Here is a 16,128-nt window from a genome sequence, read left to right as displayed (position 1 = left end):
TCAATAGTAATCAGTGATGGTATAATTAATGAAAAGTCTATACATACTTGTGTTTAGTACTCAGGGTTGATTGTTATCACAGTTTTTTGTAACTTAAAACCATTAATCATAGAATACGTGTTAGTGTACATTAAACTGTCCCGAGAATTTATGTAGTTTAGTTTTAAATAATGCGTTTTTTTCACAATTTTTTAAATTCTGATCTCAGTATAAATTAGTCCACAAAATGACCTAAAAGAAACTATAAATAATTTTGTAAATATTTGTACCGTTATTAAAAAACAGTGGAGCAAGGTATGGCAATATTTTTAAATTTAAATATTAAAATCCTATAACTCGGATATTATAAGAGATATGTACACATAAAATATATCCAGCAAAGCACTTTAGCACGTTTAGTAATGTCATAGCTTTTCCGATCGTAGTGATGCTATTTGTTAATACATCTGATCACAATATCAAATATCCAGCAATATAAACTACATGGGAAATCAAATATAAAAATAATTTTCTTTGTTGAGCATTACATCTATTTTCTTCGATTAAAAAAAGTCCATAATGGTAAAACAGCTTTTGAAATAGCTTTAAAGTCATTAATCATTACTGATCAAAATCGTGATGTAGATATATGAGTTCGAAGTACATAAATTTATTAGAGTGCTACAATAAATTAGGTTGTTTTCCTCCCTCAAGAACTGTTTTTTGGGTTGTAAAACTAAGTCATGCTCAGTTTATTCCTCAAATTATATAGAGCATTATTCAAATTATTAATAGTTCTTTTCTGTTTTTTGAACTTAGGGGTTATATTGATCTCAAGTGCATTAAGGGGTTAATCTTGTTTTAGACTGTTATTTAAAATATCGGACTATATACTATAAATGTCTGTAATTTTTATACCCTCCACCACCATCAGTGGTGATAGAGGGTATATATAAGTTTGCCATTCCGTTTGTAACACCGAGAAATATTCATCTGAGACCCAACAAAGTATATATATTCTTGGTCCTTATGAAATTCTGAGTCGATTTAGATCTGTCCGTCTGTCTGTATAAAACACGCTCACGTTAAAACGAAGCAACGGAACTTTATGAAATTCACCCAAAATATTCACTGTTATCCTAAGCAGTTTGGTAGTGAAAATCGGTAAAATAAGTTCAGAGTTATGAGTTAAAATATGAGACAACCACGATAAAAATTGAGCTGTTTCACATATTTATTTGTATTTTTTACAAAAACTACTGCAGATAATTCTATGAATTTTGTCTTGGTGCCAGGATCAACATTGTTAAAAATCGGTTCACAATTTCATATACTTCCGTATTAATGCCGATATCTTTACAAAATTTTGCAAATTTAAATTTTATGCCAATAGAATTCATATAAAGAAACAATTTTCTGAATCGGTCCATAATTGGTCGTAGCTCCCATATAAGGTTCCCTTCCGAAAATCACTTAAACGCACATAACTCATTACCAAATAACGATATCCATACAAACTTTGGCACAAATATTGCTACAGTAATCTTACCAAAAACTGTTTTCACGATCGGTCCACAATAGGTCACAGCTCCCATACAAGGTTTCCTACTCAAAATCATTTAAACACATATTTCTCATTACCAAATAAAGGTATCGATACAAAATTTAGCACAAACATTGCTTTTATATACAGAAAGAATACTGTAAACTTTGGCACAAATATTGCTTTTATATACAGAAATGATACTGCAAAATTTGTTTACGATCGGTCCATAATTGGTCATAGCTCCCATACAAAGTCCCCTTTCGAGAATCACGTAAACGCATATTACTAATTAGCAAATAATAATATCCACAATTTGGCACAAATATTTATTGTTGAATTTTGTCAGACATATAGTTTGGGGATCCTATGTGTTGAAAATCGAAATCAGTCCACAATTTCTTGTACCACCCATAGGGATTAAAAAATTGATTATTTTTCGCAAAAAATTAAATAAAAACTGTCCAAAACGAACGGGGCTCGAACATAAAATCTCCTAGTTGCTGGTTAACGCTGTACCCACTACACTATTAACTAGCTTCGTGAAGATGTTCACATAGAAATTTTCTTTCCTGTTTGTGTAAAAATTAAAATTTAAAAGCAAATTTTGTTTATTTTTTTTTTCATAGGATCAACAACGTTGAAAGTCTATTGTACCTCCCGTACAAAATTATATAGGTTTTATAACTGATCATATTACCATACCTCTGTCTCACATATAGAAATTATTTTAACACTGAACTTGTTAACCTAAGTTGTTAAATTTAGTACGCTCTGTAACAGTCGGTCAAGTGGTAGTTTTGTTTTTAATTGCATATTGTAAGGCGTAATGAAAGTAAGTGTAAAATGTTAATGTTAATTTTAATTAATCCATAAAATTTGTTAATTTATGAAACCAGTTTAAGGTATTTCAGATTCGAATATAGCACTCTAAGTTATTATCAAATAATGCTTATAAATAAATTTTATTTCGATGTGGTTCAATGAGAGATCCGTAATATATTAATATTTGAATTTTTTATTTTATATAATTTTTAAACGCCAATTCTGTGTACGTTATGCTTCCTTTAGAATAAAACATACATTTAGCAAAAACTGAAAAACCTATTTGCAAGTGGGAAGCAAATGCACCATAAAAATTTAGATCCAACTTTTTCTTCCGGACGAACATGACTCAATAGACTCAAAAAATTATCACATTATCTAGGTAATTAAAATTTAACAATGAAGAACAATTATTTTGCAGGGAAAACTATTAAATTTTTAACATTCATACTTATTTATGTAAGTCTCTAGGTATGTACAAAAGTGTGTATGTATATTCGTTTTTCTACTTTAGAGCAAAATTTATTAAGGTTTTAAAATTTTGTTCTTTTTTTTACTAGAAAAACAAAAATTTTTAATGGAATGCTGACTCTCTTTATACAATACAATCATTTAAAAGCAGATATTTTTTCATCAACTTTTTACAAATGGATTTGTTTTTCTCTTCGGTTTTATATAACCTAAATTTTAATTGTTTTATATGTATGTACATACATACCAGAAGAAGCTTGTTAATTAAATTTACCTGTGCGTATTTTGTCGTTTTTATGTCCCCTTTTGGCTATTACGTATGAACTATTTTGAGTTTGAAACTCGTTAATCTGAAATTAGAAAAATAATAAAAAATGAAATATTAATATTGTTATCTTCTATAAAAACAAAATTAATATAAACATAATACAATTATACATGTAAATATTTTGTTTAATTTTTGGAATATAATAAAAAGGTCAATATCCTTTTATTTGGATTAACTATTACGGAGCTTAAAAAATTATCCCCTTTCAAGTTTTTCAACTTCTTACCATCATTTATTTATTATATAATGTTGAGTTGTTAAATTCTTAAATTTACCTTTTTCACTTTTTAGTTTGATAAATTCATGAAATTTACATATTTCATTTCACGTTATGCTTTGCATGAACTGAAGTCAGAAACTACTGAAATATTTACATTTTAATAATATTTTTTCCTTTTCATTTCATCATAAATGAAATATTACACTGGCATTGAATCATATAAATCACATAGAATAATAAAAAAGTTAGATCATCATCATTATTATTGTCATAAACTAATATAGGATTATAAGTTTTATAATATTTAGTTAATTTTTTTTGGCAAACTAAGTATTTATGCTTAAAAAATAAATATGAAAAACTTTTACTTTTAAGTTATTTTTACGAAATGTTTAAAATTAAACTTATTTTAAGTTTTAATATTTCCGTTTCCATGAAGTTATTTTTATAGATAATTTAAAACCAAGTAAGAAAGTGAAGTTAGTCTAGATCGATCCTATGATACTCTACACTGATACAAACTAATTTTTGAAAATATAACAAATATTGACTTGTGACCAACTATGGAACGATCATTAGAAAATACTGTTAGTTATCTACAGCAAAAATGTACATTGAAAAGTTTTGAGTTAAAAAGCTAATTTAGTTTAACTCATTATTTTAGCATTATTTTATTTTAGAGCCATGTTCTGTCACACTCGCTTACAAATAAATACTTAAATAAATGCTTACAGGTAGGGAATTAAAGAATTATATAGTTTTACGCACAAAACATATTGCCAACATAGGATATGAACCTCTGGGACTTGTGTTCGTTAGTCCGCTGTCGCATTCTCAACGCCACTGCTTAGTTATTTTATTGTTTAACAAATAAATACTGTTTTTAAAAATAAGTACTTACGTATATGATTATTTTTAAGTCATAATTAGAATACTAAAAGGTATGTAGTAGTCATAGAAAAGTAAGTTGTTGTGTTAGTAGAAGTTTTACGATTCGTTTTTTATTTACATTAATCCTCCCGACTAGTGGTGTAGAGTATAATGATTCTGTTTTACACACAAACTTAGTTTTGTGTTGCTGGTATTTAACGACTGCACAATAAAGAATCATAAACTTTAAATTATGAAAAATATAAGAAAACAAATATTTCCGATTTTCTTTATTTTTGCACATATTAATTAATTACAGAAGAAAATATATAATGGTTTCCAAATGAAAAACTTAAAATTTATATATAAACTAGCTATACCCAGTGTGCTTTGCTACCCTAAATAAAAAAACCACTTAACGATTTGGAAGATTCTATCTACAATAGTTTTCAAGATTTACAATATGTCACATATAAGAGATGTCAAGCAAATTATTGCAAGTTCGCCAGTTTCTATCTATCACCAATTTCTTTCTATCTATTAAAATTTTAATAATATAAGATTTTCAAATATACACGAAATTTTGTGTTTAATTCATATATGTGGTGGCAAGCCACCCATTGAAAGTCCGCCCATTATTCTCTAATTGTTTACATGAATGTCAAACTCCTTCATGTAAAATTTGAAGATTATAGCTCTAACATTTTCTCAGATATACGAATTTTTCTATTTGATTCATGTGGGGCCTTCAAGCTCCCCAGATGAAAGTCTTGGACTTTTAACTCCAAATTGTTCAGATTAATATTGAAGTAATTTGTGCAAAATTTTAAGAATCAAGTTCTATTAATTTCCGAGATAAACGAAATTTTATATTTAATTCATATGGGTGGTGCCAAGTTCCACATTGAAAGTCCGCCCGTTATACTCTAAATGTTCAGATGAATGTCAAAATTCTTCAAGTAAAATTTGAAGATTCTAGCTCTAATAGTTTCTCAGATATACGAATTTTTCTATTTAATTCATATGGGTTCTTCAAGCCCTCCCAGATGAAAGTCCGCCTTTTTTCCTCCAAAATGTTCAGATGAATATTAAAATTCTTCGTGCAAAATTTGACGAATTTAGTTCCATTAGTTTCCCAGATAAACCAATTTTTGTATTTAATTAATATGGGAGGTGTCGCTCCCCTCATGGGTAGTCCTCCAATTTATTTCCCAAAATATTTAAATGGATGTTAAAGTTATTCGTGCAAAATTTTAAGATTCTAACTGTAATAGTTTCCGAGAATTTTTGGTGCCACGCCCCTTAATGCTAGTCCTCATACTTTTTGTCCCAAATAATCATGTTGACACTAAAGTGGCTCCGAAAAAATTTGAGGACTCTAACCGTTATATTATCTCAAATATACGGATTAAATTTTTTTTAATATGGGCGTGGCTCCTCGCCCACTTGGAATTTCAAAATATCACCTATTTCAGACATACAGGAATACGCTGTAAAATCGGTTGAGCCGTTTAGTAGTCTATAACGTTCAAACATACAAACATACAAACAAACACATTCATTTTTATACCCTACAGCACTTTAGTGGGGAAGGTATATTGGGTTTGTGCTGATGTTTGTAACCTACAAAAATATTCGTCCTATACCCACCTTAAAGTATACCAATCGGCTTAGCTATGTCCATCCGGCCGTCTGGCTGGCTGTCCATGTAAACCTTGTGCGTAAGGTATAGGTCGCAATTTTCAAGATAATTTGATGCAATTTGGCACACACGCTTTTTTTGACCCAAGGTTAAAATCGGTCCATTATTTCACCTAGCTCCCATACAACAGAACTCCCCGAAAAGGGCTTCTGAGCTCATAATTATGTTAAATATACCTATATATCGATAAAAAGCGGCACAACTAAGTTTTATACAAGCCTTGATGACATTGCCAAATTTCATAAAAATCGGTCCTGACTTGACACTAGCTCCCATACAAAGTCCCCTTCAGAAAATTATGTCCAAAATTAACTTATAAACACAAATATCGCGATGAAATTCAGCACAAATAAATATTATATAAATATATTCACAAAACTTTATCGAGTTGGTCCATATTTGCCCCTAGCCCCGTATATAAAAAATCTTTTAGAAAATTAAAAAATCACATTTAATATTCATAACTGGTGTAGAGTATCATATGGTCGGTCACGCCCGACTATACTTTCTTACTTGTTATATATATAGATTAATGTGTGTTTGTATGTTTGTATGTTTGAAATTTATAGACGGCTAAACCGATTTTCTAGAAACTTTCACAGTGTCTTTCTGTATGTCTGGAAGAAACTATAGGCTACTTTTTATTTTTAAATTTTAAGTGGTTGAGGTGCCACGCCCCCATATACTACATTATTTACTATTGCAAGTTTATGACAAAATTGGTATATTGGGAAAACTGTAACAACTAGACGCTCCATACTTTGTACAAGTTACATTAGTTTCTATGTAAATATTTAACACAAAAATGGGCTGTAAGCAAAAGTGGGCGTGACACGTACCATATGAAGTAATACTAAAATATTCATATCTAGAGGTGGGTGTGGCACCTCCCATATAAAAATATAATAGTTAGAGTCCTAAAACATTGTCGGAGCCACTTTTGCATCAATACAAATATTTTAGACAAGAATGGGCGGACTAGCGTAGTACCTCCCCTATGTATTAAATATAGAATTTCGCATATCTGGATTGAGAATCCTCAAATTAAGCAAAAATAATATTGAAATATGGGATAAAATGGCCGGACTAGGAATATGATAAATACAAAAATCCTATATCTGGGAAACTATTATATTATACTCGAATTATCCATGAATAGTCAGATATTGTAGGGGCAAAACATGGGCGGGTAATGGGTAATTTAACAAAGGAAACATTTACATCCATATAAGATTTGGAGAAAAGATGTGCTAGCTAGTAGACGCTACACACGATGTAAAAAATGTGTAAAAGTGGTGCAAAAGGAATAATTCTATCATCAACGCTTTAAATGTCATGATATTTAAAATTTTCTGATTTTAAAATTTATGAAAACCACGAAAGTTATAAGTTCCAAAATTTGTATTCGAACTTTATTTACTTCGGTTGTGATGATGAAAAAAAAAAACATTGTGAAATGGGAAATTATATATGTTATCCAAAATTTATATTGTTTTTAGGGTAGCAAAGTACAATATAAAATGTCAACTAAATGTTATATGCTGAAACTACTTAGTTACTATCTTCATAAATTAAATAATTTTTTTTGTAATTATTGTAAAAACTCATGACTTTAGTAAATTTAAACACACCTCTGTCAAGAACAGTACTAGATTTACACATTACATATTAGTTTATAGAAGTAGTATCAGGAATTTGTGTAAACAAAAACCTTAATATGATGGGGATAAAAGTACACAAGTTCCCACTATAATTAAATGAACATCACATTAAAAGTTCACATTAAGGTTGTTTTTTTACTTTCTTACCTTTTGGGAATTTCGAGGAGCACGAAATGCAAAAAATACTAGTTTTTAAAAGTTCTTTCAGTTTGGTCTGTAGATTTTACCATAAACTAGTTTATTGATCAAACAAAAGACTCTCCTACAGACTAGACTTGTTTCTAGACTCAGCGAAATTTATTTAAGTATCATTCGCGAAATTGATTATTTGAACTCAAATATTCGCAATAAAGTAAAAATGTAAATCGCTCAAAATTATTTATTTCTGTCTCTCTCTCGAGGGAGAGCGTGGTGAGTACTTGCCTGCAATATCATCGCATTTTAAAATTAAATTTATGACTTAAAATATCAATGAATAAGTAGTGAAAAGTAGTGTTAATAGTTTTTTAACGAATTACTTTTCGATGTAAGTTTTTGCTGGAACAATGTCGACACAACAAAGTCATTAATTCCTACTTAAAACCTTGGAACGGATAGTCGATAGTATGGTTAAAAGCAGTATACCACACAAAGACATTAAAGCAAAAGCTTATGTAAAGGGACGATCCATGGAAACTTAAACGAAGTTGTCCACTACATAGGTGAATCCTTCGATAGTAAACTGTATACATTCGCTGTATGCACTGACATCGAAAGAGCTTTCAATTACGTGCACACTGATACTCTTATCCAATCCCTACACCAGTTTTATGTTGATCGGGTGCTCCGTAACTGGATCACCTACATGCTAAGGAACAGACGGATAAGCTGACCCTAACTGAGAAAGGGCTTAGACCTGCCCGCTATACAGACGATTTCGTAATACTTTTGAAGGGAAAGGATCCAAATTACTTGTGTAGAAGAGCTGAGGAGGCTCTGAATACGTCTTTGAGCTGGAAGATGGAAATCTGTCTTTTCACAATAAAGACAACAATTTCTACGTATACTGAACCGATATGTAGGAGAACTATAGGCATGAAATGGTCCTACTATGACAAATATTACTTTATAAAAGTGTAATTAGACCAATTCTAGCTTATGCTTCAATAATCTGGTGGACTGCTTTGGACAAAAAGTGTAATATCAAATTACTACAGGGAGTTAAGCTGCTTAGGTATAACTGGTGTCATGTGTACTACTTCAACCAAATCTCTGGAAACGTTGCTAGATATTCCACCACTTGAGCCGAACGGCTCTTTACTTTAGGCGAACTGGCCAAAAGCGGTTATAGGACACGCCATTAATGTATACTGGACACATTGGAAGGTTATACACAATCATCGGACGTGCCTGATCGCATACCAGACACGGAATATGTTGTTACACGGATGGCTCAAAGTGGGTGGGCGACAACGTGGGCCTGAGGTTTTATATTGATGACCCAAGCTTCCAGGCAAAAATCCAAGCAACAATGAAAAGTGTTGATTTAATTAGAATAAATGTGGCGTCCACAGGACAGAAGACAGTGGGTAGAACCTCAAAGATCCTATAGGATGACCGTGATGAAAGCAAGACGAGAAATCACCTCAAAATGAGCAAGTATGATGGCACGTATTCTGAGTGAATACACAGGATTACGAGCACATCTAAATGTAGAGCATGTGGAGAGGATAGTGAAACTCTGGAGAACTCTCTTTGCCACTGTCATGCGTTCGTCGAAGTTAGATCCAAGTCACTTGAAAATTATATTATTCCGGAAATTACATTAAATTTAAAAAAATTAAATAACCACCCTAATAAACACACTTCAGTAAACACAGGAGTATATCCAAACATTTTAGTCAACATTACTAACAAATGACTGACTTTGGTAATAAACATAATAATGGTAATGATTGGTAATTTTTGTTGTTTGTATTATTTTCGTATCCTTAGAGTACAATAAAAACATAAAATTACATGGTTGAGTTCCAAACGTTACCACTAATATAAATACAGCAGCCATTTTTCATTTTTAACAGAAACCGTTAAGTACGACTATAAGCTTTATTACACACATTTTGTGTGTTTCAGTTCAAGATTTCAGTTAATTTTAATTCGTCTTTACTCTTATACTTAACTTTCATTTGCGAAGAAATTGTTACAACTTATAATTTTTATTGCTAATGAACAAAGTCTGAATATGTACTTATGGGAATTTATTGCTGTCATGTTATAAATTCAAAAAAAATGTTTTTTTTTAAGGTATTTCTTATGTCTGTCATAAATTTGAAACCAAACAAATTAGAGTGCAATATTCGGCTTTGCCAAATCTTTAATACCCTCCACCTTGCATAAATTATGAAAGTTTAAGGATCTATTCACATTTACCTTTAAATTTCCAACATATAAAATACACACATATACTTTCATTTGTATGTGTGTGAAAAATGTCTGGAAATAATGATGTATGTACAATAGGGTTGCCACGTTTGTATGGAGAAAAAATAAGGTACTAATGTTCCCACCGAAAACTAAAGTTTCTTTCATTCTAAGATACCATTTCTCAAAATGTTTATCCTCAAAAATGGACCTTTTTATCCTTTGATCCAGCTTACCAAATATTGATGTAAGGACAAACAATTTGGGAAATGGTATCATAGAATGAACTAAATTTTAATTTTCGTCGGGAACATCAGCAACTTACATTTTGAGGCCACCCTAATGTACATATGTATATATTACAAACGCATATAACACCCTGTAACAATTTTGTACATGTGAAACTAGAGTCCATTTATAGCAATTCTGCTTACTACGATTTTTATAATCAACTCTTATGTCCTATAAAAGGACTTCAAAGTTTAAAGGACTTACAATTTCAAACGCATATTTTTTTTAATTTATGTTGTATATAATAATATTGCTATAAAATGAAAGCTGGGAATCTGTAGATCTATCTATATTATTTTTCTGACTCACTTAGACAAAAAATTAAAAAAAAATAAGTAAGAGCGCTATATTCGGCTATGCCGAATCTTAAATACCCTCCACCAGCAAGCTACTTTTTATTAAACCCCATTCAACAATGTACCTAGTTTTTAGATAAATCTTCATAGGTTTTGTTTCCGTAGTGAGGGTACCATCATTTAGTAATTACTTTATGGAACTTATTTTGATAAGGTCGAAAAAATTTATATTAAGTGATTTTCGGATATGGACTTTTACGGGTACTATGACCTATTATGGGCTGGTTTTGCCGATGCCAAAAAATGTAGGAAAATGATTTGTATATTTACAAACCATATTTCTGTCGAGTTTTAATCCAACGTCGATATTTTTAATGAAATATATTCCTTTTAGTATTTTTTAAAACGATGTTTTATTTCTTATATGGGAGCTACGACTTATAATGGACCAATTAGAAAACATTTTAGCAAAATGATTTATCTATAGATATAGATTCTATACACATAACATGCTCATGTTGAATTTTATCCGGATATAATCATTTAATAATGTGGTATTTTGTGATTTTTAGAAGTGAACCTTAATGGAAGCTATGACTAATTATAGGCCGATCTGGAAAAAATTCCGTATACAGATTTATATATACACAAAACATATTAAAGTTGAATTTTATACCGATAACTTATATTGTCAATGAAATTGTGCATTTAAGTGATTTTCGGAAGTTGACCTTATATGGGAGCTATGACCAATTACGGGTCAATCCCGAAAAAATTACAGTAGAGTGATTGATACATACCCAAAACATATCCATGTCGAATTTTATCTCGATAGCTTTATTTATCAATGATATATGCGCGTTTAAATTATTTTCGGAAGTGGGCCATATATGGGAGCCATGACCAATTGTGGACTGGTAACAATCTACGTTAGTGGTATGATTTCTGTTCATATTATATTTATATGTGAAAAATTTTGATACCGATATATTTGAGGAAGATATTAACGATGAATCCATTTCCGGAAATATGTACCTTTGTATGGGGGCTATGGAAAATTCTGGATCGATTGTTATGATATTGAACATAATTGATCCCTGGGTAAAAAATGACGTCTATTCACGTTTTCATCGAAAACTGTTTAACAATTACGAAAAAAACGTAATTTTTTCGAGGTAGTCTGAAATTTTTACTCATAAATTTTAACGCTGTGAACCGATTTTGCTGATTTTCAATACCAAATTGTTTAGGACAATAGTGAATATTTTTGGTGAATTTGGTTTATTTCTTTTGCTTAGTTTTAACGTGAGCGTGTTTTAGACAGACAGACGGACATAGCTAGATCAACTCAGAATTTGATAAGGAAGGACCTGGAATATATATACTTTGTTGGGTCTCCGATTAATATTTCTTGGTGTTACACACGTTATGACAAACTTATATATACCCTCTATCTGATGGTGTTGGAGGGTATAAAAAACATAATGCACTGTCGGCCCTAACATTTGCGAACATACGCTGGAGGGTGCTATATGGAACAGACGTTACATACACATGGTCGCAATAAAACAAACGAAGAAGAGTTTATATACAGCAGCTCTTAATATAGAGAACAGATGAATGAAATAAGAGATGGATAGTTCCTTTTCTTTGGATGTTTAAGCTCCTGCGCTGCCTCAAAACTCAAGGCGTCTTGTAGTAAATGAGCAATATCAATAGTTGATCTTGTTTAAATACAATTCTTTATGCTGGGTTTCCACCGATAACGATAAATGAAACTGAAAAACGTCAATGTTAGTTTCGTCTCCAAATTTTTCGTTTCAGTTGGGATCATTGGAACATAAAACAGAAATTGAAACGAAATTATTTTTAGTTTTCATGTAATGTAGAAAATTGTGTACGTATAAATACCAAATATGTACTAAAAAATGAATTTAAAAATGTTGTTGCTACACCACTGGAAACAACCTATCGGTGTGGTTTCGTTTTTTTTTTTCGTTGCTGATTTCTGTAACGAACTTTTTTTCGATGCAAATGTATGGAATTTCGTTTTCGGTGCTGATTACTGTGTATGCGGAAACGTTGCTTTCCTTTTTGTTTTTGAACAATACTACTTTAAAATTTTTTTATTGATTTAAATTGTTATTTTTTTTTTGAACTTCCAATGTGTTGTTATCATTTTGGCCTGTTCAAAATTTGGTGTCGGTGTGTGCGGAATATTTGTGGTTAAGAAAATAACTGTTATTATATTCTAAAACTATTTAAAACCATTTGAAGCAGTCATGTCTTCAAGTTTCTTGAAAGTGATATTGAAACAAAATTCCCCCCACTTAATTTCCTTCTTCGGTACGGAAGCATTAATTTTTTATATGTGTATACAAGTTAGGGTTGCCAGATAAAAAATGAAATGGATTAGTTTATTCAAAATGCTGTTTAGTGGAATCACATAAAAAATAAATAAAAAACCTTAAATATTATTTCGGCTGGAACATCAACATCTAACATTTTGGGGTACATATATTAAAAATCAGTAAAATGACTACGTATTTCCATAGTTTTTAGCCAAGACAGGTACATAAATATTTATGTGGTTAAGGACAGATATGTATTGTCAAATAATTAAGATAAGGTAGTTAAAACATTTTTTATTTCAATAATATAGGCATCTGTAATACTAGCTTAAGACGACTGAAATTTTTATATAATAGTTTTCATAATTTTTTTTAAAGATTAATTTTTTGGACATCATTTTAGAATTTTATAAGAACTTCAAATGTCACTCTTGGAATCACAAAATATTTCTATATACATATGTATGTACATACATACATAAATAAATTCAAAAGGAAAGATGGCAACCCAAATACGAATATATGGGAGTGAACTTTATGATAGTTTGCTGTAGTTAAGGCGTTACTTACATGAAACCAAAAATATGTACAAATTGTTTTATACAAGAATTAAATTATTGTTCATGTGCAAGTAAATGTTGATTAAATCAAATTTTTTCATGATTTCTGCCTAATTTCTGGGGTGAATTTTTATTGAAAAGAACATAAAACTGATTTAATGTGCATTATATGTTCGATAGACATTAATTGAGGCTTTAAAAAGCAATAAATAAATATATATTAATAACCCTAATTTTATCTATACACATATACATATATAACAAGTGACAGTGTTACATTCGGCTGTTCCGAATCTCATATACCCATCATCAAACCGTATGTCTTAAAAGGAATGCTCCCCTATAAACATCAGGATGATATTACTCATCAAATTAACTGAAGAGGACTTTATATGAGAGATAATAATAAGTAATAATTGACCGTTTTTCATAAATTTTTTTTAGACCAGTTTTGTTTCATGCAAAACATCTTTACATCGAATATCACTTCTCCACACTTTCCGCATAAATTCGGTAGTAAGATTTACATTCCTATAAATGCTTCTTATATTCACTTAAATTAAATACATACAAAATTTTGTTTACTTTTATAGAAAAGTAAAATTAATTAAACATTTTTTTTAATGTTTCAGTTTTATACGTTCAATATCACGTGATTAAATTCGCATTCAGTAAAAAGCTTGTATTTTTAGTTTCATTCATTTAGCTTCTACATTATAGAACATTTGGAAAGTTCTATTTGAAAAAAAGTACTATAAAATACCTCTAATAGATTATCATTTAATCAAAAATTGTATGTTTCTGTCAAAGAATAATAAGATGTTGGACTATGACATTGTTTTACAACAATAACATTTCCTTCTCTTCACAGACGAGTTCTGTGTAAATTCAACACACTTGTGAGAACTCAATTCTCTCACAATACTTCAAAACTTTTTCGCGAAAATACCGGGATAATAGGACTTGAACGACGTTTTTTCACAAACGCACAACTATTTTTTAATTTTTTACACCATTTTATCGCATTTAACAATCCGAAATATTTTTAATTTTCACAAACTAAAAAAATATTTTTAAAATTTTTTTGACAATTAATTGACAAAACAAAGTTGTATATTTTGGTATTGAAAATGAAAAAATTATTTAAAATAAACTTATTTTTTTGCAAAAAAAGAGATTTTAAGTCCGAAAAATATATTTATTAAATGTTTACTGATTAGATGTGGGCAAAATAAATTAAAAAATCTGTGAATGTAGAAATTTAAATGTTATTTATTTTTCCTAAAATTATTATGTACGATTTTATGCAAGTATGTATGTTTGGAAAGTGTGGTGAAAGTGGTTGGAGCTCCAATACTAATACAAAAATTCTACCAATACATACTTAGAGTTACGTACCAACTGACAAGCCCCAATTTCTTTATATTCTTTGGTTTCTGTGTTCAATATTATATACAATTCAAAAAATATAATATTAATAAATTAAAAAGTACCAAAAGTCCCTTTCAGTAGATTCTCATTCACTAAGGTCCCTACATTTTAAATTTTATTATCAATATCTATGTTCAATATCGTAAAAATATCAAAAAGTACTATCGGAAAAAAGAAAAAGTACAAAAATAATAAATTCTCATTTAATAAGGACCGTATGTTCCGGTTAACCATTATAAATGAAAGGTACCATTTGAAGAATAGAAAAGTACCAAATAGTTCCCACTTACAGAATATTATTCAGTCAAGACCATATATGTTAAAATTAATGTTCCTAGGTTGAATATTTTAAAAAATTAAAAAAGTAAAATTTATGAGATAAAAAGTACTAAAAAGTTCTCTCTTAAAGAATCTTATTCAATGAGGACCGTGTATGTTTAATAATCATGTGTTTTGAATTCATATTAAAGAATATACAAAGAGTATCATTTGAAGAAAAAAAAAGTACCAAAAGTGGAATAAAATTTACCTAAGTGGAAAGTACTAATAAAGAATACAATTTTTCCCCTTTTCGCTTAGAAATATATTTTTTCGAGAATTAAGTTTACAAAATGTTCCGTATTTAAATCTATATATCACAGATAAAACTCAAACGATTCAAATCTGCATTCATTTGTACCAGAAAAATAGTGCTATCAAAAAGTACCAAACAATTTACTCGAATTTGGTCCTATATAAGACTTAGTACTCGAATTCCAAAATAATATACCAACAGCTTATTTTGTATGAGTAAATAAACTACTTTTTCAAATTTTATAAAAATTGGCTCAATGAGTTTGAATAAAATTAAATTTCCCGGAATAATTCAATAAACCGAAAAAGTTTTCTTAATGTGCTAAAAAAGTACCATAAATACAGTTTTCTCCCTTTTACACCCAAAAAGGACTGAATTTTAAAAAAGTACGAAACAGGTATCTCATAATTTTGGGAGATGTAGCCAAAATATTTATAAAAAATGTATTATGTTAATTAGTTCAAAAGTTATAAGGGGCCAAAAAGGGTACCAAAATCACCTTTGTTACATATTTTTACCCCTTAGAAGTACGAATTTCAAAAAAGTACCAGACACCTATCTGCTCATTTTAAGAGTAGATACAGGTGCATTTAAAATTTTTCTTGTATCACTAATATTGTGTAAGA

The 16,128-nt window shown here is 29.8% G+C and overlaps 1 protein-coding gene across 2 annotated transcripts in view; it reads right to left on the bottom strand.

Annotated features, from left to right (window-relative positions):
* LOC119599549 (tyramine/octopamine receptor) overlaps positions 1-16,128 on the bottom strand; it is a 229,589-nt gene that overhangs the window by 43,229 nt on the left and 170,232 nt on the right. For both annotated transcript variants that reach the window (XM_037949345.1, XM_037949344.1), the window contains exon 3: positions 3,093-3,168. The gene's annotated coding sequence lies outside the window, so the exon portion shown is untranslated. The remainder of the gene's footprint in view (positions 1-3,092; positions 3,169-16,128) is intronic.

The sequence above is a fragment of the Lucilia sericata genome, unplaced genomic scaffold (assembly GCF_015586225.1).
Source record: "Lucilia sericata isolate MDLA Ls3-8-SP2 unplaced genomic scaffold, ASM1558622v1 Contig000081F_arrow, whole genome shotgun sequence".
In the NCBI taxonomy this organism is placed as follows: Eukaryota; Metazoa; Arthropoda; class Insecta; order Diptera; family Calliphoridae; genus Lucilia; species Lucilia sericata.
Note: the sequence above shows the minus strand (reverse complement) of the source record. Positions and strands in the feature narration are given on the sequence as shown.